Raw genomic sequence first — 24,824 nt, forward strand, 5'->3', positions numbered from 1 at the left:
ACCAGTTTGGAAAACGTATCTGGGATGCTCACTGGCTCCTGAACAAAACCAAAGCTCCTTATCTTAGCATACAAGGCCTTCATAGTATGACCCAATCTGTCTCCCCTGCCTCACCACCTTATAACTTCCCACCAAACTCATTAAGAGCCCACCACAGTGATCTTCTCCACCTACCAGGTAGGCCAGGTGTCTCACAAATCTGTGCCAGATAAACCTTCCCTCCAATCCCTTCTCCACCTGCCAAATGTAATTCTTGAACAAAATGAACCCTGCTCTCAGGGTTCAAGTTTGTTCTTCTATTGATTTCGCAGTTTTCACACATACTGTGCTTTTCTATATTACTTTCTCTTTCTGTGTTCAGGTGATGTTTGGGGACTGAACGGGCAGGGAATGGGGAAGGTGGGCTGCAAGTAGACAGGCATGCAAAAAAGCTGTAGGCAAACATTCTCCATTTAAAATATTTTCTCTAAACCCTGGTTGTCAGCTTTTAAAAAATCATCTCACTTGCTGCATTATTTAGATCTCTAATGTCTAGAAGCACATTCAGGTGATCTTCTATGAAGAATCTGGATAACAACATGCTTAATTGACTCCTTTAGATCAGACTATTTCCAAGCATCTGATATATTATTGAAAAACAACGTGAGCTCGATTTTATTTTCATGAAATAGTGGGAGATAAAATCTTAAAATGCTCTAATGAACTCTAGTACTTATGCTGATCCCAGAAGCAGCCTAGAAGGCGGCCACAGGGGTTAAGGAGCATCGATTTTGTTACAGGAAATCTTATTCTAAATGTGTAATGCAGAAGGAATGCCTTATACTTCAAAACACCTTGTCAAAATCATTTAGGATGGTAAAGAAACAAATCTACGCTTTCAAAAATTCTGAATTAAGATTGAGGGTTCAAAAAAAAACTGGGTAACCTCCCCAACCATCCCCCTGAGCTGTGGTCCCTATCACTTATGATACTGACAGCAGAACAAATGAAGGAGAGCTATTTGCTTTGGGTTGTTCAAAAGCAAAGTACCAGGATAGCCAAATGATATAAAAACCAACACAGAGGTACAAATCTGTGTTATCTTAAGCTTTGAAGGGGATACTATAAGCAATGAGGAGGAAAATAAACCACTGACTAAGCCAAAATCAGAAACAATTCTCTATTTAATTCACTATGAAGCCATTACACATGTCAAAGCTTGGATGAGCTTCAAAGTTCTTATTTTAACCTATTTCTGTCTATTATTAGTATGTCACATCATTGTCTAATATTTTTGTTCTGTGCAACACATCTGAGTAGAGACTTAATTTCTCTCCTAAGTAAAATAAGGACACAAGAGAAAGAAGACTGCACTCTGGCTTGATCTCCTTTGGTCAGAATTCACACCAGGAAATGACCTTTCAGAAACAAACACTGCGCACAGACGCAGTATCCTTCTCTAGAGATCAACAGTCGGTCTGAAGCTGATCAGACAGTAACGGGGGAGTGCCTGCAGGAAGGAATATTTGAAACACCTGGGATGTTCACGGCACCCCCCCCCCCCGAAATAATGTAAAGTGACGGCGAGTGTGGGAGGAGTCCAACATGTTCTGTTCTGAGAGGACGGTGGTTGTCAGACTATCTAAGGTTTGAGAAGTCGGTTCGGAGTTGAAAACTGCAGCAGAGCTGGCCTATGGTGGGAAAAACATTCTTGTTAGCGACAAACCACCCGGAGGCAAGTACTTTGGACACGAAGGGGCAACGCAGACAAACAGGATGCAAAGGAACAAGTGTCTCAAAAGCCAAGGTTATCTGTCCAAATATTTATATTAGTGGGGGAAAGGGTTAGAACTGAAGTGAGGACAGGACAGGGATGTAAGCCTGTCTCTGAGGGAGGAAAGGTGAACAAGCAGTGATTTAAGCACAAGTAGAGTAAAATCCTGCTAAGTGTCCAATAAATTTCCAATCTGTATGGTTCAAATAATTTCCTGTTTTGTACTGAAACTTCAAGAAATACCTTCTTTTGAAATAAATGGAGTAATAAGCAATAATCAGTACAATATTTACAACTTTTAAAAAACGTGGAATCAGATTGGACAGACTTGATCGATTTACTTTTAATATTTTAATGGCATAATATGTTGAATTATGGCAAAGCCAATGATCTAAACTATATTCCAGTAAAATAACTTAGGGTCTCAGAGTCTAATTCACAAGCTTAATTAAAATTGGCCTAATATGAACACTGCCAGATGGATTGAAAAGTGGCTCTGAGATCACATAGGAAAATGATAAAGGAAAATATGTCAAATGGGAGGAGGGTCTGCTGCATGTGCCAGGGTTGGTATCGGGTCTAAGTTTAATTAACACATTCCTTAAATGACAAGAGAAAAATAAGATAATATCAGATAGATGGAATTCCCTTGAGATAAATAAGAAAAATTTTAAGCAAAGAAATAATTACAGAAAAGTGGAGCCTATCCTTTGGAAGTCATACAGATAAGCATTGCCATTTTTATTAGAAAAAATAATATACATGGTACACATTTAAAGAAAAATCTATCATTTTATTCAATCAGAATGAAACATGTTCAACGTGAGTCTAGAACTATGGGGAAATCACATTTGAAAATTAATATAAAGCAGTTTAAATAGAGATTTACTTATAATAGACCATAGCGACCACAAGATAAATATGATCTGAAACTCCCTTTTACAGAAATTATAATAATGTATTGCTTTACAGTTTCCCAAATGCTTTCACATATATTATCCCTCAAGACCCTCATAACAGCCCTCTGAGACAGGCAAGGTTCCTTATCCAATTTTACAGATAAGAAGCCTGAGGCTCTGCATGGGTACATAATGTGCCTGTGATCACATAGCTAGGACATAGAAGAAATGCCAGCAAACCTCAATTTGCTGACTTCTATTTCAATGAAAGGAAAGGGATAACATCACTGAAAAAAAAAGTTTATGCTAACTACAGTTGTAAATCTTCCTTCAATGCTTTATCAGGCACTTCAGCCTCTAAACTGGGCAAAATCCAAATAATGATGTAACTTATTAAAAGGGCCAAAATAATTTCCAAAAAAAATCTTTAAAATATCAAACGCATATATTTTCCAACCAATTTTGCAAACTTCAATAAAAAACTTAAGAATGTATATATTTACAAAGGCATAGACTTCTGGAAAAGTCCTTGAGAAAGGAGGACTTAAAAGCTTTCTTTTAAATTAGTTCCAACATTTCAAGATTAAAATATGAATTTTCCTAATTATCTCCGTATGAAAGAAGACTCTATAAATTGCCTGATTTTTTCTTTGTGCAAGTATACAGAACTTCAAAAACCACATCGGAGGGATGGCTGGGTGGCTCAGTCGGTTAATCATCCAACTCTGGATTTCAATTGAGGTCATGATCTCGGGGTTGTAAGATCGAGCCCCACGTGGGGCTCCGCACTCAGTGTGGAGCCTACTTAAGATTCTCTGTCTCCCCCTCTCTATCCCTCTCCTCCCTCTAAAAGAAATAACCACACTGGAGAGGCCAATCTCAGTGGTTTTAAGGAGTCTGTTCAATAGTCTTATTCTCCAGCTCTAGCTCTGTTCATTTCAGCATACTAGATCCTAATATTCTCTGGATCAACTGATTATTTTTCCTTTACCCTCTCAAAGATTTCCTCTTAGCAAAGATACTCATTAACTGAGAGGATATTAGAAGAAAATATACTGGTAAAATCATAATTTCCTACAGAATTCCAAGTAGTCCCAGCAGGCAATGCCCCTCCATGTGTCAATCTGAGGCGAGAGTAATTATTTGAACATGATGTGGTCATTGCACACTAAATACCAACTCCACAACCTCTACATCCAAAGAACTTTTACTTTGCTGGAGACAAACGAGAGGAAGATTTGCCAGGCTGCAAAACGGAACTTTTTGTTGTTGTTGTTACACTCCTAGAATATTATTTTCTTATGTCCATCAATCTTACTACTTTGATAAAACATGACAACTTAGGGTGAGCTCCAGCAACGTGGCTTTGGCTTAGTTTCATCACTCCAAGGTTTTAAGTTACTCCTACAAATCCTCATGAGCTGCTTGGGAAAGCACAGCACACAACACTGAAGCAAAAGCCTGGGTGAGTTAGTAACATGCTCTACAAAGAGAGCTGGGAACATTCGAACCAAACAAGAAGACTGCAGCAAAAGGCAAGATTTAGAACTCCTATGATAAAACATCATGACATCAATTCGATCAATGGATATTCAGTGAGTACCTTCTCTCTAAACAAAGGACACATTCATAGAAAATGGCACACCCATAGCATAGCCATAATATTAATAACTTTCCAAAAAGCAATTTTTCAAAGCCGTTTCTTTTAACATAGTCACTTTTCCCCCCAGTTTGGACAAAATTCAGAAACAGACATTTGCTTCACAATTTCAATGAGAAGTACCTTATGTTGACATGAACCTTAGCAAAAAGAATGGACTCACTGTGTTCTATGTTGGAAAGAAATTCTAAAAAGGCAGACGACATATGGCTGACTTAGATGACTCAGGAATTTATAAGATTTAGATTCTATCTACCTACCAAACACTGTGGTAGACATGTTCACATAGTTTCATTACCAAGGCATATGCACATGCATTTTCATTACATTAGTAAGTTACAATACCCCAAGTCAAGCTGCCTGACAGAAAAATGGCACAATGTTTGATTACTAATCTACATATCAGGAAAAGCTACGGAAACCCAACAGTTCTGAGCCTGAAACCTCAAGCCCTTCACTACATAGATGAGGACAGTTGGTATGACTCTTAACCCAGGAATGACTGTGGCTTTGGAAATATTAGCTATCTCTGCTCTGAATGGTACTACTCTATGGTTTCTCTAAAATCCAAGGAACTTCTGACAGTACTCCCAACACACTAAGACACAGATCTTTTACCTTTTGTCTGACTGCAACTTGGAAAACCCAGTTTTAAACAGGACACAGGTATTTAAAACTAGAAGCACAATGGAGGCAATCTCTCAAGATCTGAGTAAAGAAGAATTAGAAGGAAAACCTTAAGAAGACAGTAATTGGGCCATTGGAGTTTCTTCTCACTAATTATCCCAGAGTGGCCATTAGCTATGTAACCAAGGAGGAAAGTGTGTCAGACTTCAGTGAAGCTGTGTCTTCAGCATCTTATGGAATGCACCCTAAAGCCACTGTGTAATTAACTGCCAGGAAAATGCTGAGCGAGTAGAATAAAGAAGCTATAACAAATCAAATAATACTGCACAGTTCAACCCCCAATGACAGCAGTTGAACTGCTTAGAACTTCAAAATACTCATAAGCATCCATTCCCTTTTCAGAATCTAGAGAAAACGGATTTTTGGTTGAGTGAAGAAACAAGCAAAAATGCAGGTTACAAAGAGGCTTAACATTAAAGAAATTTTCAGCAATAGGATTTGCTTTATCTAGCTGCCTTTCATAATGTTATAGGAACATCGCTATCAGCGATGCTCAAAGCAAGGGCTATAGGGAACCTGCAGGGCTTTTCCAAAAATCTAAGAGCATTTCATACTACGGTCAAAAACAGAGAGAACAGACCAAACAAAACAAAGAAACCAACAAAAAAGGGTGAGTCCCTTGGAAGAATTTATTGTGGAGTACTCTCCAATACAACCTTCAATTTTTTTAGTACATTTCTACCTATTCAACACATATTTATTGCGCACTTATGAGCCTATAGCTAAGAATAAACTCCAATTCCACTTGAACATTGAAACTTCAAGGATCAAATAACTAAGCATAGAATGAAATAAAACATGTCTATTTGTTTTATTCCAATTTGGGAACTTGGGAATGAAAGGAAGAAGACTATATTTTTAGTGAGCAATAAAAGTTCATGAGGAAGGCTACCTTCCAAACCTGGCTGGACAGAATCACAGAGAATTTAAAGGCTTGAACTTGAACCCTACCCAAGACTTACTGAGACAGACAGTCTAAGAGCAGAGTCTAGAAACCTGTAGTTTTTAAGACTCCTAGGCCTAGGTAATTACAATGACCACCCAAGTTTAGGAATCACCATTATATTGGGTATTTTGTCTCTCTTAAAGAATGAAAAAGCTAAACAACCTCTACTAAATAAACACAGAATCATAACTAAGAATTCGATATAACTATTTGAAGTCACAGTTCCTCACTGTCTCTACATTTCCCTCTTGCAAACTCATTACTTAGAAAAATGAACGTCATTTTTTAAAATACTTTCCCCCCTCCCTCCATATTCACTTGTTGAAATTCTACTCATTTTTCATGAGAAATTAAAATGCTATTTCTTCCGAGGAGTCTTCTCTCTGATCCCTGGCAGGACTTGTTTCCTCCCCCATGTTCCACAGTACTTTATAGTAGGTTTCTTATAATCTTCCTTATATTACACTAGCTTGTTTGCATTAGTCAAGAAGTTAAACTCTTTAACAGATGGAACCTCCCCTATTAAGATATACCTACTGAGAACCTCTATTTCTATTCCAGCATTTAATTCCTTGTGCAAAGCAGATATTCCACACATATTTGTTTAACTGAATTAAATTCACAAACCAGAGGAGATCTTAAGTCTTTTCTTACTGTCTGACAGCATTATTAAGAAACGCAGTTGACTTAGTTTTTCTTGCTGAAAAAATGTTGTAAATAGCAAAGCAACATTCTAAATAAGAAAACAATGGTATGTCAGCATTCTGATTAAACTAGAGCACTCAAGTATGAGCAAACTGACCATGACAAAACAAAAAACCTGTTTACTTCACTTTAAATAAAATCTCAGAGTCACATTCTCAGTATAAAATTGCATAGTTTCTCTGTTTTACTTTACTTCTTCCAAGTATTATAAATACCCAGAGAGCTGAGAATGTTATTTTCTCAGTAGCAGCTCTAAAATGAGACTGAGATTCAGTGCATTTCCAAGGAAAAGAACTACAGACTTACTTTTACTAAGTAAAAGGAAAATGTCCCCAAATCCATATTACAGGATATTAATTTACAGGTTTATCGAAGTTGAGCATTCAAGCTACCCAGCTTATCATGAAAGGCTGATTTATCTCATATAAGGTAAGCTTCATTCTGAAAAGTTTCATCTTTGATTCTCTGGCAGCTGCTACGGGTGTTTGTACAGCCCTTGTCATCACCCCAGATGACTACTGATTGACAGGACTAATAGATTTTGTTTTAATTGTAAAAGAAGACAGATGAAAGCTTTTGGCTGGGTGACTAACTGCTCATCTTGAGTAATAAACATGCTTATTTCTCTCCCTCCATATTAAAAAATCTATTTTTAATTCACTATTAACGAATAAGTAGGATTATAATTTTTAAAAAGGCATGAGTAGAATACAAAAGTTCAAGTGTATTTATTTGAAACACCGATTCTATTTTTCTACTTTGAGAGCAATTCAAAATTACTAAATACAAACCCAGGTGAAAGTTTAGTACTTTCCTGGTAGTTTCTCTTCTCTGCGAGCTCTGTAATTCCCAAAATCACACTTAAAAGTAGAGGGGCACCTGGCTGGCTCCACTGGTAGAGCATGCGACTCCTGCTCTTGGGGTTGTAAGCTGGAGCACAACATTGGGTGTAGACATTACTTTAAAAAAATAATAATAAAATCTTAAAAAGAGAGAGGGAGAGACTTGAAAGAAAAAGCACATGCCTTACTCTGACCTTCTGGTTATCTCTTTTTTCTCCCCAAGCAGTTGAAAGAAACCAACTCTCATTCTGTTTTCAGAGTCAAAAAACAATAAATACAACATTAAAACACAATTTTAGCTGAGAAAACACAGTAGAGGTTTTCCTTCTTTTTATTACATTTTATATTAATTGATGTATGTCCAAATGCATAATGCCATATTTCACCCCACAACCATATATATTTATGACTGACCAAATAAAAAGTTCCATACCATTAAAAAGGCATAAGAAAGACTTTACTCTGCTACAGAGTTGCAACCTGCAGTGGCTAGAGCGATCAATTAATATTGGTTGTTATTAACCAACAATAAAGCGTACAGCAAAAAGCCACAACATATCTGGTTTACCTGACAAGCAATCTGTAAAGATGCTATATGACCTCTAATTTGATTCCCAAGTATTTTTAAGTACTTCTTTCTACTTTCTTCCTTGCTTTTGTCCTATATCACCTAACTATAAAAAAGAGTTTGACATATCCTCTTTTGTTCCTTCCTTCTATGTGCATATCCAAAAACATCTTAAAAGATACTTTGTCCTTCAAAATTAAATAAAGTTTCAGCCCTGGAAAATTGATTTGTCCCAATCTAGGAAAATATAAGTAATAGCAAACCCTTTAAAAAGAATTGTTTTGGGGGTTCAGGAGTCAAGATGGTGGAGGAGTTGCAGACTGAGATGACATCAGTCGCAGTTCAGCTAGATAGTTATCAAACCATTCCGAACACCTACAAACCCAACAGGAGATCAAAGAGAAGAAGAGCAGCAATTCTAGAAACAGAAAATCAACCACTTTGTGTAAGGTAGGACATGTAGAAAAGTGAATCTGAAGCCACGGGAAGACAGATCACGGGGGCTGGCTCCCAGCAAGCAGTGGAGCAACAGAGCACAAAATCCGAACTTTTAGAAGTCTGCTCCATGGAGGGACATTGCTCCAGAGGCTAAGTGTGCGTGGAGACCTCATGGGGACAGTGTGGTCTCAGGTTCCGCGGGGTCAAAGAAGGATAGAGGTTGTCTGAGTAGCAGAGCTTGCAGGTATCAGAGCGGGGAAGCCAACTATAGAGACAGAGCTGAGGAGGGAGCTTTCAGCTGGGGGTTACCTTAAACTGTGATCCACAGCACAGTCAGGCCACTGCTCTTTGAACAGGGATCCCCACAAGTGGCAGATCGGGGAAGACCCACAGGGGCAGGAATCTGGGGGTTTGGAGACTCCAAACAGGGCTGTGTGCCAGAGACATAAACATTTGGTCATAGGCAAGGTGAGCTCAGAGTGCGGCCAGAGACCAGGGAGACAGGAGTGATTGGTTTTCTCCCAGCGCGCACTGAGGAGTGGGGCCTTGAGCTCTTGGCTCCTCCGGGCCAGAGTTTGGGAGGCCACCATTTTCATTCCCATCCTCCAGAGCTCTACAGAAAGCATTCAAGGAACAAAAGCTCCCAAGAGCGAACCCAACCAGATTACTTAGCCTGGCCACTGGCAAGGGCAGCACAATTCCGCCTCAGGCAAAGACATTTGAGAGTCACTACAACAGGCCCCTCCCCCAGAAGATCAACAAGAACAACCAGCCAAAACCAAGCTCACTGATCAAGGAGAACAGCAGAATTCCAGAGGAGGGGTAAAGCAAAGCATGGAATTCATGGCTTTCTCCCCATGATTCTTTACTCTTGCCAAGTTAATTAAATTTTTTTAATTTTATTTTTTCTTATTCTAATTTTTTTAACTTTTCCTCTTTCCTCTTTTAACATTTTTTAGTTTATTTTAACAATATCTTTCTTAAAAAAATCTTTTTAAACCTTCATTATTATAGACATATCTTATCCTTCATTGTATCTAACTTAATTTTTTGTATACATACAGGGATTTTTCTTTTAAAAAATTCTAGGATACAATTTCTTCTAATAGATCAAAATATACCCTAAATCTAGTACAGGGCTTTGGTCTAGTCTCCAGCCTGAGCAAATTCTCTCCACTTTGTTTTTCTTTCTTTTTCCACCCAACGTATCTTATCAGTTCCCTTTTTAGAACTTTTTTTTAAACTTTCATCTTTACAGTCATATTCCAACCCCTCATCACGTTTACCCTTATTTTTGTGTATAGTATGTAGTTTCTTCTAAGAGACCAAAATACACCCAAAATCAAGTGGGTGGCTCATTCTATTCACCAGTCTAATATATATACATACACACACACACATACACACCATATATATATATATATAACTTAAAAAGATATATATCTTCTTAAATTTTATTTTAATTTTATTTTAAATTTATTTCTACCCCCTTTCTTCTCCCCCTGATTTGGTATCTCTTCTGATTTGGTTAGCGTACATTTTTCTGGGATCTTGGCCACCCCTTTAGTATCTTATTCTCTTGTTCATATATTCTTATCTGGATAAAATGACAAGGCAGAAAAACTCATCACAAAAAAAAAGAACAAGAGGCAGTACCATAGGCTAGGGACTTAATCAATATGGACACTGGTAATATGTCAGATCTAGAGTTCAGAATGACGATTCTCAAGGCACTACATGGGCTCAAAAAAGGCATGAAAGATATTAGAGAAACCCTGTCTGGAGAAATAAAAGCCCTTTCTGGAGAAAAAAGAAAAAAAAAAAGAACTAAAATCTAACCAAGCTGAAATTAAAAAAGCTATTAATGAGGTGCAACCAAAAATGAAGGCTCTTACTGCTAGGATAAATGAGGCAGAAGAGAGAATTAGTGATCTAGAAGACCAAATGACGGAGAATAAGGAAGCTGAGCAAAGAGAGACAAACAACTACTGGACCATGAGGGGATAATTCGAGAGATAAGTGATACCATAAGATGAAAAAATATTAGAATAATTGGAATTCCAGAAGAAGAAGAGAAAGGTGGGCAGAAGGTATATTGGAGTGAATTATAGTAGAGAATTTCCCTAATATGGCAAAGAGAACAAGCATCAAAATCCAGGAGGCATAGAGAACCCCCCGCCAAAATCAATAAAAATGGGTCCACACCCTGTCATCTAATAGTAAAACTAACAAGTCTTAGTGACAAAGAGAAAATCCTGAAAGCAGCTTGGAACAAGAAGTCTGTAACATACAATGGTAAAAATATTAGATTGGCAGCAGACTTATCCAAAAAGACCTGGCAGGCCAGAAAGAACTGGCATGATCATGATATATTTAGAGCACTAAATGAGAAAAACATGCAGCCAAGAATATTATCTCCAGCTAGGCTATCACTGAAAATAGAGAGATAAAAAGCTTCCAGGACAAACAAAAACTAAAAGAATTTGTAAACACCAAAACAGCCCTACAGAAAATATTGAAAGGGGTCCTCTAAGCAAATAGAGAGCCTAAAAGTAGTTGGCCAAAAGGGAACAAAGACAATATACATTAACAGTCATCTTACAAGCAATGCGATGGCACTAAATTAATGGTAATTAATGGTAACTAAGTAATAGTTTATTTGCTATTGAAAAGTTGGGGCTAAGTGCCCCAATTAAAAGACATAGGGTATCAGAATGCATAAAAAAACAAAACCCATCAATATGCTGTCTACACAAAAGTCACTGTAGACCTAAAGACACCTCCAGATTTAAAGTGAGAGGGTGGAAAACAATTTACCATGCTAATGGACATCAAAAGAAAGCTGGGGTGGCAATCCTTAAATCAGATAAATTAGATTTTAAGCCAAAGACTATAAGAAGAGATGAGGAAGGACACTATATCATACTCAAAGGGTCTGTCCAACAAGAAGATTTAATAATTTTGAATATCTATGCCTGTAACATGGGAGCAGCCGACTATGTAAACCAATTAATAATAAAATCAAAGAAACACATCAACAATAATACAATAATAGTAGGGGACTTTAACACCCTCCTCACTGAAATGGACAGATCATCCAAGTGAAAGATCAACAAGGAAATAAAGGCCTTAGATGACACACTAGACCAGATGGACATCACAGATATATTCAGAACATTCCATCCCAAAGCAACAGAATACACATTCTTCTCTAGTGCACATAGAACATTCTCCAGAATAGATCACATCCTGGGTCACGAATCAGGTCTCAACCAGTATCAAAAGGCTGGGATCATTCCCTGCATATTTTCAGATCACAATGCTCTGAAGCTACAACTCAATCACAAGAGGAAAGTTGGAAAGAACCCAAATAGATGGAGGCTATAGAGCATCCTACTAAAGAAAGAATGGGTCAGCCAGGAAATTAAAGAAGATTTGAAAAAAATCATGGAAACAAATGATAATGAAAACACAACTGTTCAAAACCTGTGGGACACAGCAAAGGCAGTCCTGAGAGGAAAGTATTGTAAGGGCCTATTTAGCCAGAGCGATTCCATCCGGTTGGTTAAACAGTGATTTTGTTGTTTATGCAGTAAAACATAAAATGACCCTGCCCCCCCCCCCCCCCCCCCCCCGCCCAGGGGAACTTACTTAAAAGCAAGTCCTGGAAACCAGTAGAATATGGTCGACCAGTCCCTGCTAACAGAGCCCAAATACAAGGGCGGGTCAGGTCAGGTGAAGGTAACAGAGCCCGAATGCAGGGATGAGTTGGGCCAGGTGGAGACATCCAATCAGTAAAGCATGCATACTGTCTCCCTAGCTACCAAGGAGTGTGGGCCCCACCTTTTGGGCACCAATTCTGACCAAGGTGATAGGCTAGTTCAAATAGCCACCATGGGGTGAATTGTAATTCAACTGGCCACCCGTGTGTGGCCAGGCTCAACCACATGGCCTTTGCTCTATAAAAGTTAGTCTGTGAGGCTGGGAGGGGTCGCCGTCTCTGTAAAAGGCAGCCCCGAATGATCGGTTTGATTTTCGATGCTTGGTGGGAAATAAAGCGTTGCTTGACCTTCACTTTGTATCGGTCTCACTCCTTTGATCACGGACCTATCATTGGGGGACCTAACAGTATATAGCGATACAAACCTTTCTCAAGAAACAAGAAAGGTCTCAAGTACACAACCTAATGCTACACCTAAAGGAGCTGGAGAAATAACAGCAAAGAAAGCCTAAATCCAGCAGGAGAAGAGAAATAATAAAAATCAAGCAGAAATCAATGAAATAGAAACCAAAAAAAAAAAAAAAAAGCAGTAGAACAAATCAACAAAACTAGGAGCTGGTTCTTTGAAACAATTAATAAGATTGACAAACACCTGGCAAGACTTACAGAAACAAAAGAGAAAGGACCCAAATAAATAAAACCATCAATGAAAGAGGAGAGATCACAACCAACACCAAAGAAATACAAACAATTATAAGAACATATTATGAGCAACTATATGCCAGCAAATTTGACAATATGGAAGAAATGGATGCATTCCTAGAGACATATAAACTACCAAAACTGAACCAGGAAGAAATAGAAAACCTGAACAGATCCATAGCCAGTAAGAAAATTGAAGCAGTCATCAAAATTCTCGCCAAAAACAAGAGCCCAGGACCAGACGACTTCCCAAGGGAATTCTACCAAACATTTAAAGAATTAATACCTATTCTCTTGAAACCGTTCCAAAAAATAGAAATGGAAGGAAAACTTCCAAACTCATTTTATGAGGCCAACATTACCTTGATCCCAAAACTAGACAAAGACCCCATCAAAAAAGAGAATTACAGACCAATATCCTTGATGTACACAAATGTGAAAATTCTCACCAAAATACTGGCCAATAGGATCCAACATGACATTAAAAGGATTATTTACCACAACCAAGTAGGATTTATTCCAGGACTGCACGGTTGGTTCAACATCCGCAAATCAATCAATGTGGTACAATACATTAACAAAAGAAAGAACAAGAACCATATGATCCTCTCAATAGATGCTGAAAAAGCATTTGACAAAGTACAGCATCCTTTCTTGATCAAAACTCTTCAGAGTGTAGGGATAGAGGGAACATTCCTCAATATCATCAACACCATCTATGAAAAACCCACAGCAAATATCATTCTCAATGGAGAAAAACTGAGAGCTTTTCCACTAAGGTCAGGAACACAGCAGGGATGTCCATTATCACCACTGCTATTCAACATAGTACTAGAAGTCCTAGCCTCAGCAATCAGACAACAAAAAGAAATTAAAGGCAGCCAAATCGGCAAAGAAGTCAAACTATCACTCTTTGCAGATGATATGATACTATATGTGGAAAACCCAAAAGACTCCACTCCAAATCTGCTAGAATTTGTACAGGAATTCAGTTAAGTGCCAGGATATAAAATCAATGCACAGAAATCAGTTGCATTTCTATATGCCACCAACAAGACAGAAGAAAGAGAAATTAAGGAGTTGATCCCATTTCAATTGCACCCAAAACCATAAGATACCTAACCAAAGAGGCAAAGAATCTATACTCAGAAAACTATAAAGTACTCATGAAAGAAACTGAGGAAGACACAAAGAAATGGAAAAATGTTCCATGCTCATGGATTGGAAGAACAAATATTGTGAAAATGTCTATGCTACCTAAAGCAATCTACACATTTAATGCAATCCCTATCAAAATCCCATCCATTTTTTTTTCCAAAGAAATGGAACAAATAATCCTAAAATTTATATGGAACCAGAAAAGACCTCGAATAGCCAAAGGAATATTGAAAAAGAAAGCCAAAGTTGGTGGCATCCCAATTCCAGACTTCAAGCTCTATTACAAAGCTGTCATCATCAAGACAGTATGGTGCTGGCACAAAAACAGACACATAGGTCAATGGAACAGAACAGAGAGCCCGGAAATAAACCCTCAACTCTATGGTCAACTAATCTTCAACAAAGCAGGAAAGAATGTCCAATGGAAGAAAGACAGTCTCTTCAACAAATGGTGTTGGGAAAATTGGACAGCCACATGCAGAAAAATGAATCTGGACCATTTTCTTACACCACACACAAAAATAGACTCAAAACGGATGAAGGACCTCAATGTGAGAAAGGAATCCATCAAAATCCTTGAGGAGAACACAGGCAGCAACCTCTTTGACCTCAGCCACAGCAACTTCTTCCTAGAAACATCGCCAAAGGTAAGGGAAGCAAGGGCAAAAATGAACTATTGGGATTTCATCAAGATCAAAAGATTTTCAACAGCAAAGAGACAATTAACAAAACCAAAAGACAAGTGACAGAATGGGAGAAGATATTTGCAAACGACATATCAGATAAAGGCTAGTATCCAAAACCTATAAAGGGCTCAGCAAACTCAACACCCAAAGAACAAATATTCCAATCAAGAAATGAATAGAGGATATGAACAAACATTTCTGCAAAGAAGACATCCAGATGGCCAACAGACCCATGAAAAAGTGGTCCACATCACTTGGCATCAGGGAAAAACAAATTTAAAAAATGAGATATCACCTCATGCCAGTCAGAATGGCTAAAATTAACAAGTCAGGAAACAACAGAAGCTGGCGAGGATGCGGAGTAAAGGAAACCCTCTTACACTGTTGGTGGGAATGTAAGCTGATGCAGCCACTCTGGAAAACAGCATGGAGGTTCCTCAAAAAGTTGAAAATAGAGCTACCCTACAACCCAGCAATAGCACTACTGGGTATTTACCCTAAAGATACAAATGTAGTGATCTGAAGGGGCACATGCACCTGAATGTTTATAGCAGCAATAGCCAAACTATGGAAAGAACCTAGATGTCCATCAACAGATGAATGGATAAAGAAGACGTGGTGTATATATACAATGGAATACTATGCATCCATCAAAAAAAAATGAAATCTTGCCATTTGCAAGGCGTGGATGGAACTAGAGGGTATTACACAGAGTGAAATAAGTCAATCGGAGAAAGACAATTATCATATGATCTCCCTGATATGAGGAAGCAGAGAGGTAAAGTGGGGGGTTTGAGGGGTAGGGAAGGAAAAAAATGAAAGAGGGATCAAGAGGGAGATAAACCATAAGAGACTCTTAATCTCACAAAACAAACTGAGGGTTGCCGGAGGGAGGGAGGTATGGAGAGGGTGGTCGGGTTATGGACATTGGGGAGGGTATGTGCTATGGTGAGTGCTATGAAGTGTGTAAGCCTGATGATTCACAGACCTCTACCCCTGGGGCAAATAATACATTACATGCTAATTTAAAAAATACATTAAAAAAAAAAAAGAATTGTTTTGGTTCCATTTTACAGGGTAATTTAGTGATTTCTTTAAAAAAAATTACAAAGAAGCACAACATCAAAGCAATAGGAGTCCAAAAGAGGTACATCATATTTCTCTGATGACTAATGAGATTGGAATGTTTTTTCCATATATATTAGCAATATTTATCAATTTATGGCTAATTATCTACTTAAGAAATATCATTTACACAAGAACTGATGAAATTATATAATTGTTTAAGGCATTTATCAAAATGCCTATAGCTGCTATTGCAAATCAAGAAGAGCTATAATAAGTACATAGTCAAGGGGAAAAAAAGAGCAAGAAATGTGGTCTAATATATAATCTTTAAATGGATTCATTGGGGATGTCATAAAATTCACTTGTATTTCTCTTAAAAATAATCATAGGAATTTTTAAAGAGGAAAGGAAAGGAGTAAATGAATAGAAGTATCTCTGGTAAGCCCACAAAGCACAAAATGTTATATTCAACACAATAATAATAATAATGTAGAGCTCAAGAACATGAAAAAGTGGTCTTCCTCTCGCTTTAAATCTGAATGGCCTTTCTGCTAAATGGCTTTGATGAGCAGTAAGCAGGGGAAGTAGGGTTATATACAAATGGGGAACATACATCCTTATGATTCAGAGGGATTCAGAGGTTAATGGTCAAAAGCTTTTTTTGGAACCATGTAATTCAACACCACAAACACATTTTTTCATATGTAATTTAAAATCTCATCTATCTCTAAATTCTTAGTCCATACCTTTTGCCGTCCAATAACATTAAATTTATCCTTGCCTCCATAAGAGGCTTGAAAGCATTTTAAAACTCAGGAAGCCCTTATTTCATAAATACTAAAAGTCTAATTTTTATTTTAAAATCAATTATATATATATATTTTAAATGTATTGTTAACATTAACAACTTCTATCGACGGATAATACAAATTGCTTATTTATATTATCATTTGCTCATTTCCAGTCTTCACTCAAAATACCAAAAGCACAGGTCAGTTTTTTTGGTTTTTTTTTTTAATGAAGAAAATATAGCTATTACATACCATGTATCTGAGATAAAAAAGATTCTAGATTAACAGTCAAAAACTTGAAACTGCTACAGATCCCTGATATTCCTAAAGACCTTTGAATCATTCCAACTCCTCTGCAAAATTCACTAAGATATGACTGATAATTTTAGATAACCCTTTTCAGACCCTCAATGGTTCTATAAATACTGGACTAAAATAATTTACGAGGCCATTAAAATAAATTCTGCCATGCAAATAAACTCTGAAGTCCATTAAGTTCCATCATTATAGGAACAACATTAACATCACCTGTCTGTGCAAAGCCAGAGCAAGGCTTCCAAGTGCTGATGATGGCCACTGGATAGCACATAGGCACTGTAAGGAAGAGGAGGATGGAGGACACTGCATAGCAGGGAGGAGGCAGAGGACACTGGCAGTAATGCAAATGTGGATATATTTGTATGGAGGTTAACATGAGGTTGCTGGGTAGCCAGTTACGCTCTCCTATGAACTAAGCAACTCACAGGTGACACATGGTCCACTGTGTGCTTTATCAAGATCACAGATTATCACTCTTTAGGATCACTAGAGCAATTTAAATTTGGATGTTGAATGTTACATCTGGAAATGCCAGGCTCTTTGGTATATTTAACTCATGTAAAAGTAACCTTATGAAATAAGTTGGAAAAATACCTAATAAAATAACTGCATATGAAAAGATGCAATGAAAGGTTGTTCTTGCATTCATTTAATAGATGCTGCATTAAACTTTAGAAAATATTACTAAGGGGCACCTGGGTGGCTCTGTTGGTTAAGTGTCCAACTCTTGATTTCAGTGCAAGTCATGATCTCGGGGTCGTGAGACTGAACCTGGTGTTCAGCTCTGCACTCAGTATGGAATCTGCTTAAGATTCTCTCCCTCTCTCTCTGCCCCTTCCCCACTGCATGTGCACACTCTCTCAAAAGAGAGGAAAAAAAAGTAAGAAAATATGACTAAGACCGAAAGAAATACATTTTCCTGATTATCATTTTTTAGTACTATTTATATCAAGAATACAGGAAATTAGGCTTACTAATTACGCCCATGATGTTTTACACCCCCACAATAAACAAAGAAGTATTAAACAAATGTGTTCGAGTGTTTCACACCTTCCTGTCTCTGCCTATAGCGCTGCATAGGTGTTTCTGTCTGAAACAAAGCCTTCTGCAAAGGTGGGAAACCTCTATTTCCCTCAAGATTCCATTCTCAGTGGTCCCATATTTGTAGCATATACTTTCATTAAAATACTTAGAACAGGGGGTGCCTGGGTGGCTCAGTGCGTTAAGCCTCTGCCTTCAGCTCAGGTCATGATCTCAGGGTCCTGGGATTGAACCCTATATGGGGGCTCTCTGCTCAGCGGGGAGCCTGCTTCCCCCTCTCTCTCTGCCTGCTGCTCTGCCTACTTGTGATATCTCTCTCTGTGTATCAAATAAATAAATAAAAATCTTTAAAAAAAATACTTAGTACACTGTATTATAATTAGATAGTAATATATGCTTCCCAACTACACCTTGGCAGAAATTTTGCCTTTTTAGGTTATTTTGAAGTATTATTTCCTTATTCAGGCCATAGTGTAAGTCTAATAACAACTTCCTTTGAATGTAGTCTCAGGAAAAAGCATCTCATACCTAATTCTGTGTTTGTGTCATAGCTGTTTCCAGTAAAGTTCTTTCTTACCACTTGGCTTTGATACGAGGTCATTTCTCACCTCTGGGCTTTACCATACCAAACTATAACCACATTCAGTCAAACATTTAGATCTTTGCTAATTTCCAGTTAGCCCCTATCCATATGTTCCCCTTTCACAAACCTCCTGGATTCGATCAGTAAGGAATGGCTGCTGGCAGCTGTTTGCCATTCAATTTTGCTACCACTAAAGCATGTGAATATTTCATTGTTTAGGCAATGCAGAGACTCTCAGCAAACATTTACTCTGGGTTCTTGGATTAGAAGAACATTTGTGGTAGGCAAGAGGTAAATAATAAACCACAGTGCTACTCAACCAGTGACCTAAAAGCCTTTTGACATCTGACTCTATTGCTTACTAAATCATTGTGCGGGATAAACAAAGATCCAACCCTTTGTTTCTACTACAAATTATATTTCAAATACATATTTCTTCAGTTATTCAGTTTATTTAAAATAAGCTAAAGTAAGTCACAATAGTTCAGTGGCTTGTAAATTAACATAAAAGTATCAAATATGAATTCATCTGTTACAGACTTACTAAATACAGCTGGATGTGTCACTTAATATAAGCTGTCAGAACTCTGGTTTCCTCCAATATAAGCCTATTATACAAATTTCAACTATAATGGAGCAATATCCATGAATCTTCAGTTCTGTGTGACAGAAACAAAAACAAATTCAATATATTCAAAGGCACTTGCTGAATGCCTTGTTATAGTCAGGTGCTGTGCTGGGCACCCAGGAGAAGATAAGTAAGAACCATCACTGCTCTTTATGGGTTTAAGACATAGTAGGAGTTAGCGGTATAGACAAGCAATAAGCAATGCACAATTAGCTCACTGAAGACAGAGATAGAGTCTTACTCTGATATGTTGAATGGCTGATTCATTGTGTTTAACAAACATATGCTGAACGAATGAACTAATCAATCAGTTCACTGATCAACTGATCAAACCTCAGTAACTGCTCTAATAAGGATTTAAAACAGTGCAGTGAAAGAAAGGATTAATTCCACCTTGGTGGATCTCAGAGAGCCTCAGAGAGAAGAGGGTGTGAGAGGCCCTGAGGAGTTCAATTTGATAAAGCTGAAATGGAATGGGGGACTATGGAGACAGAGTAAGGGAAAATCTTCCTCAGTAACAGAGCCCAATAGTATCTCCTCAGTCTCACTTGGCCTGGGGTGAGTCACTTTGTCACTTGGATAGTGACTGTCACCATCTCACTGGCACCAACAGGTGTGTTGCTTCCCTCATCAGAATTCAGTAAGCACTTAGTAAATATTTGCTCAATGAATGAACTAACCTAGGGGGAATAGAGGAAAACAACAGCAAAATCTTCCTTTCATTCTCTTCAGTACAGCTGAGGGCGTTTCCAACAAGACTTCAAATACCAAAGTTTAAAAAAAAAAAAAAAAAAAAAACTGGGGCACCTGGGTGGCTCAGTGGGTTAAAGCCTCTGCCTTCAGCTCAGGTCATGATCCCAGGGTCCTTAGATCAAGCCCTGCATCGGGCTCTCTGCTCAGCGGGAAGCCCGCTTCCTCCTCTCTCTCTCTCTCTCTCTGCCTGTCTCTCCACCTACTTGAGATCTCTGTCTGTCAAATAAATAAATAAAATCTTTAAAAAAAAAAAAAACCTAAGCAAAAACCATTATTAACTAATATAATTAAATATAAAAAGTCTTACTTACACAGTCAGTTTTCTGAATCCATCTTCATGCAGTTAGTTGGCTGTCCCCAGGAATCTCTAATCTAAAACAGTCACATTCTAACCCCAAAGGGTCTCTACAATTTCCCAGGTGTCTAACTTTCTGCTTCCTAAGGCTGCTGTGATGGAAGGGGACCACTGAGTTCTGCACCAAGCAAGAGCTAACTAGAATATTTTGACAAGACTTAGAGCATGCTCCACCCGCTCAGTTCCTGTTCTTATCTAAGCTATCTGGCAAGAGTAGACAGACTCAATGGCCCTCCCTGATCTCCCCCTAATCAAGTTCAGAAATGCCCTTTCATCGAGTAGAGCTCGAAAAGAATAAAAGCACTCCAGGGGCACCTGGTGGCTCAGTGGGTTAAGCCTCTGCCTTCGGCTCAGGTCATGATCTCAGGGTCCTGGGATGGAGCCCCACATTGGGCTCTCTGCTCAGTGGGGAGCCTGTTTCCCTTTCTCTCTCTGCCTGCTGCTCTGCCTACTTGTGATATCTCTCTCTGTGTGTCAAATAAATAAATACATTTAAAAAAAAAGAATAAAAGCACTCCATCAAAAACAAACAAAAAGTAACCAAACAACTGAACATTTCATACCTTTACTGGAGACTTAATTACCACAGTTCACACCATCACAGGCAGTATCAAACTTAAGAGATTCTTTCCATACCACCTCAAACTTACCTACCCTTAAAGAATCAGGAAGGAGAAAATGTTTTCCCAGTTGTGAAATTTACTAAGGGAACGAAGCAGCTCTCTTATCTAACTTTACATTGTTAAAAAATTTTAGTCCTTTAATAACAAAGTGAAAGCCTCATAATATTTTTCAGGAAAAAACAGTAGGGAAATGTTTTAAGCACTGTAAAAATTAAATGTGAGAAAAATACTTTGGCACTTAGCAATATTTTCTTATCTCTAGGGAAATATTAAATCCAGGAACCTGATAAATGGATTTCACTATGTCACATTTTAATAACAGTTTGTAGCCTTTACAAGAATTTTTTAAACCTTTCTGCTGCTACCAATATTTTTTTTCTCATCTCTATATTTCTATAGTCTTCTCATTTTATTCTTTCTTTTGCCTTCTTTCTTGTTATTTCCTTCTAATTAAGTTCAGCCCATAAGAAAAGAATATTTCCATATTGATTATGTGTATTAATTCTTTCATCTAACCCAAAAACAAAGATATATTAAGAAACAAAGCAATTCCCAAGACAGTCTCTTTAATAAATAATGCTGGGAAAACTAGACAGCTACATACAAAAGAATGAAACTGGACCACTTTCTAACACCATAAACAAAAATAAACTCAAATAGAATAAAGACCTAAATGTGGGACCTAAAACCATTAAAATCCTAGAAGAGAACACAGGAAGTAATTTCTTTACACTGGTCATTGCAATAGATTTCTAGACATGTCTCCTAAGGCAAGGGAAACGCAAAATTAAACTATTGGGACTACATCAAAATAAAAAGCTTTTGCACAGGAAAAGAAAACTGTTAACAGAACAATAATGCTACCTATGGAATGGGAGAAGATATTTGCAAATATATATCTGACAAGGGGTTAATATCCAAAATACATAAAGAACTTATACAACTCAACACCAAAAAAATAATCAGATTAAAAAATGGGCAGAGGACCTGAATAGACATTTTTCCAAAGAAGACATACAGTTGGCCAAAAAACACATGAAAAGATGCTTAACATCAATAATCATCAGGAAAATGCAAATCAAAAACGCAATGAGGTATCACCTTATACCTGTCAGAATGGTTAAAATCAAAAAGACAAGAAGTAACAAGCGTTGGCAAGAACATGGAGGAAAAGGAACCCTTTGGTGGGGATGCAAATTGGTACAGCCACTGTAGAAATCAGTATGGAAGCTCCTCAAAAAATTAAAAATAGAATTATCATATAATCCAATAATCTACAATCTTTACCCAAAGAAAATGAAAACACTAATTTGAAAAAACATGTGCACCCCATGTTTATTGCAGCATTATTTACAACAGCCAACAATCAGAAGCTACCTAACTGTCCATTAATAGACAAGTGAATAAGGAACATGTGTATATGTATACACAATGGAATATTATGCAGCCATAAAAAAGAATGAGAGTGTGCCATTTGCAACAACATGGATGGACCTAGAAGGTATTATGCTAAGTGAAATAAGTCAGACAGAGAAAGACAAATACCATGTGATTTCATTCATATATGGAATCTAAATAACAAAACAAATGAATAAACAAAAAACAGATTCAGACTTATACAGAGAACAAACTGATGGTTACCAGGGTGGGGGGAGGGGGAAGTGGGAGATACAGGCTTTTACTTGTGAAATAAATAATCACAGGAATAAAATTCACAACATAAAGAATATAGTCAATGATACTGTAAGAGCATGACAGATGATAGCTACACTTGTGAGCATAGCATAATGTATAAACTTGTCAAAACACTATGTTGTACACCTGAAACTAATGTAACATTATGTGTCAACTCTACTTAAAAATTTTTTTAAATAAATTTTTAAAGTAAAAAAATAAAACTTTAAAAAAAGGATTTGAATACAGAAAACAAATTGGTGGCTATCAGGGACCAGGGGGTATGGGTGAAATAGAGGAAGAGGATTAGGAGTGCAAAGTTCCAGTTATAAAATACGTAAGTCCCAGAGATGAAAAGTACAACATAAGGAACATAGTTAATAATATTATAATAACACTGTATGGTGACAGATGATAACTACACTTACTGTAGTGAGCACAGAGTAATGTATAGAAATGTCCTACCTGAAACTAGTATTACATTGTATGTCAACTATACTTCAATACATTTTTAAATATATAAATTTTTTTAAAAACAAACTCCCAAAATACATATATTCTTATGTTATGAAAACAAGAGGTCATATTTAGGAACGATTTTTGTTGAATAAAGGTGAAGAAGTCTCTCCTGCCTTCCTTTCTTTCTTTTTTAATTGTAGGACTTCTCAGAACACTCATAATATGCAAAATGAATCTCTAAAAAGAAAACAGTGTGTACACTTCTTCCAAATTTATTTACCATTGAGTTTTCTCCTCCTCATTGAATCTAGTGAAAAATACTTTGGGAACTGCTTTCCTAATTAAAAAAAAAAAAAAGGAAAAAATTAATATGGGTATAATACATTCAAAAGGTCTGTATATTAAAGTATATTTAAAAGGGAAGACATCATGCCACAAGGTGAAAGAAAGAAAGAAAGAAAGAGAGAAAGAGAGAAAGAAAGAAAGAGAAAAGAGAAAAGAAAAGACAGACTCAAGGTAGCACTCATTTTATTAAGAATCCAACTGTGAAAACTAATCTAATTGTAAGTGAATACATAAGAAATGCTTACTTATCTTCTAAAAGTATTAAAAGGAAATCAAACTATGATATGATAACATGGAAATAATAAATGAAATCAAAATGAGCTGAACCCCTTTAAAATTAGTTTACTTTTGGGCGCCTGAGCCTGGATGACTCAGTTGGTTAAGCAACTGCCTTGGGCTCAGGTCATGATCCTGGAGTCCCGGGATTGAGTCCTGTATCGGGCTCCCTGATCAGCAGGGAGTCTGCTTCTCCCTCTGACCCTCTCCCTTCTCATGCTCTCTCTTTCAAGTAAATAAATTAAATTAAATTAAAATAAATTAGTTTACTTTTGAAAATCACTGTAATAAAAATGAAAGAATAAGTGTTAAGAAAGTCTTTATTCTAGAAATACACACCAGTTATTAACCTAGACGACTTCCATACATAGTTCAATGCTTAGCTCACATCACCTCCTCCTCCTCCTTTCTCCAGCTTTTCAATGTTCCCATAGCACCCCATATGTGGTACCATTGTTATCATATTGTATTGCAATAATTTATTTTCTCTTCTGACTTCCTGTCTAGACTGTAAGCTTCTTGAGAATGGGGATCATGTTATATCTGAATCTGTACTCCCAACGTCTAACACTTCATAAATTATTAGAGTGCTTATAGTTAGTAAATTAGTTGGTTCTCTCAAATTCAGTAATTACTAACTTACTGAGCAAACATTCATAAGAATAAACTGAACTATCCCAAATTTTGAGATAATGGAGTTACCATTAAGCATTACTCATTTTTCCTCCTCATTATGATATAAATAGCCAGCATCTGGCACATAATGGGTCCTCAACAAATGCATATTGAAATAATTATTCAATCAATTAACCCAAGTTTGACTACAAGCTTAGGTCTTAGTAGAAAGGGCAGGACAGGGGCGCCTGGGTGGCTCAGTGGTTTAAAGCCTCTGCTTTCAGCTCAGGTCATGATCTCGGGGTCCTGGGATAGAGCCCCGCATCGGGCTCTCTGCTCAGCAGGGAGCCTGTTTCCCCCTCTCTCTCTGCCTGCCTCTCTGCCTACTTGTGATCTCTGTCAAATAAATAAATAAAATCTTAAAAAAAAAAAAAAGGGCAGGACATTTCAAAATCAAAGAACAACTCTGGAGTCACTTGTGGCTTTTGCCTCTCTCTAGCTCTGCCTGATCCTACCTACAAGCTGCTATA

At 37.4% G+C, this 24,824-nt stretch overlaps 1 protein-coding gene across 4 annotated transcripts in view; it reads right to left on the reverse strand.

The window, feature by feature from the left end:
* Window positions 1-24,824, reverse strand: part of TTC28 (tetratricopeptide repeat domain 28) — a 621,084-nt gene that overhangs the window by 375,702 nt on the left and 220,558 nt on the right. The window contains exon 1 of one of the 4 annotated variants that reach the window (XM_032883288.1): window positions 20,259-20,613. The exons of the other annotated variants lie outside the window; for them this stretch is intronic. The gene's annotated coding sequence lies outside the window, so the exon portion shown is untranslated. Of the gene's footprint in view, window positions 1-20,258; window positions 20,614-24,824 lie in introns of those variants that run through there. 4 annotated transcript variants of the gene reach the window in all.

Source organism: Lontra canadensis, unplaced genomic scaffold (genome assembly GCF_010015895.1).
Source record: "Lontra canadensis isolate GAN:19392208 unplaced genomic scaffold, GSC_riverotter_1.0 scaffold87, whole genome shotgun sequence".
In the NCBI taxonomy this organism is placed as follows: Eukaryota; Metazoa; Chordata; class Mammalia; order Carnivora; family Mustelidae; genus Lontra; species Lontra canadensis.